This window comes from Epinephelus moara, chromosome 14 (assembly GCF_006386435.1).
Source record: "Epinephelus moara isolate mb chromosome 14, YSFRI_EMoa_1.0, whole genome shotgun sequence".
NCBI lineage: Eukaryota > Metazoa > Chordata > Actinopteri > Perciformes > Serranidae > Epinephelus > Epinephelus moara.
Genome location: NC_065519.1, coordinates 36,475,053 through 36,477,071, shown reverse-complemented (window position 1 = coordinate 36,477,071; position 2,019 = coordinate 36,475,053).

Genomic DNA, 2,019 nt, shown 5'->3' with positions numbered 1-2,019 from the left:
TCTGCATCTTTTGAGGTGAAGTGCAGCCAAACTTTCGACCGTTTCGCCTTCGGCATTTTAGGTTCACTTCAATCCAATCAAGGGTTATTGTGTGCAGGTGCAGGTGAAATATACTGACGTGACGTCACGTGTAGCGCACATCCACGGCTGCCCAATGAGCTGGATGCACTTCTCGGCAGGGATCCAAAACTCTGCATAACACCGGCACGGCAATAGAGGTAAGGGGGCGGTAATGAAAAATTCAGTGGCACCGAAATGAAGCACCGAAATCTGCGTTGCTTTCCGGTCTGGTTACTACCGTTTACGTCGGCACCGGTGCCGTCATGGTACCGGATATCGGTACCCATCCCTACCATTAAATGAATGGAGTGCCGGACCCAATGTGAATCCAGTCTTACTGCCACCAATTCTCACATCTGTTCTGAGGGATGAGGAACCTTTTGTTGGAGCTGTTTGTTGGGCTTTTGAAAGAGTATTTAATTTTATATTTACATTTTATTTTTATACATAAGTCTTATTTATTTTTATATAGTTTTTATATTTTATCTAAAGAATAGCCTACCTCACCTCAAAACCATTTTGAGCTGTGCTTTTGAAAAACTGGAGCTGTTTGTTGGGCTTTTGAAAAAGTATTTAATTTTATATTTACATTTTATTTTTATAGAGTTTTTATATTGCATCTAAAGAATAGCCTAGCTCACCTCAAAACCATTTGAAAAGGTTTGAATACCGTGATGTGAGAAATTTAATAAAAGAAATGTGAGAATTGAACTGTGTGTCTTTCCATAATTAAATTTAATAAAAGAAATGTGAGAATTGAACTGTGTGTCTTTCCATAATTTGACGCAAGTTGACGCAATTTCATTAGTTTTTGTGAAAGTGAAAAAATACATTGTATTCATACAGCATATTACTTTGTAGTTCTGTAAGATTTTGGCTCAAGTCAGGGTGAAAATATAAGTTAATGCAAAGCGTAAAAAAAAATTGCAAGTTGAAATTATGAGTTCATTATATTTGAAAACTTTCATTGGTTTTAATTATTTTTTTTATTTGACATTACATTACACATTTGCTTTGTTCAAACTGATTTTTTTTGATTTGAGAAAAACTAAAAAAATTAGGTGTAACAAGTTGACGCAATTTTTTTACTTTGATCCAAAGTAACACTTTTTACAGTGGAATCACTGAGTACCTCCCACACAGTGGCCTCGAAGCAGTCTTTCAGGGCCTCCTCGGCCTCCTCAGACCATCTTTTACACGTCTGTAGACAGGCAGAAGATGAACCAGGTTGTGATCAGCTCTTCCCAGGGGGGGCAGGAGGGATGAGTGGTATGCCTCCTTGGTGTTGGCATAAAATAAATCCAGTGTTTTATTGTCTCTGGTGTGGACGGAAACATACTGGGTGAAGGTGGGCAGGGTGGTGGATGGACAGGCGTGGTTGAAGTCCCCAGAGATCAGAAGGAGGGCCTGAGGGTGCTGTGTCTGCAGCCTACTCGTAACAGAGTGGAGAATGTCACAAGCAGACTCAGCTTTAACAGACACGGGGACATACACTGCTACCATTATGACATGAGAAAACTCCCTGGGTAGATAATATGGTCTCATGCCAACAGCCAGCAGCTCAATGTCCTCGCAGCAATGCTGTTCCTTGATAGTGATGTGCCCAGAGTTACACCATCTATCATTCACAAACACAGCCAGCCCTCCTCCTTTCCTCTTACCGCTGTCCTGTCGTGCCTGATGAGCTGGAATCCGTCCAGCGTGCCGATCGTGTCCGGTACTTCCGCGTTCAGCCATGTCTCGGTAAACTCCAACACGCTGCTCTGCCGGTACTCCCTCTGATGGCGCGTCAGCGCCGTCAGCTCGTCCATCTTGTTGGGGAGCGATCTTACGTTCCCCATGACGACGGACGGAAGGACGGGTTTGTACCGTCTCCTCCAACATTGGCGCTGCACTCCGGCGCAACATCCCCGTCCCCTTTCTCCGCAGTTCGCGGGGAATATCGTGCCTCTCCTCGGG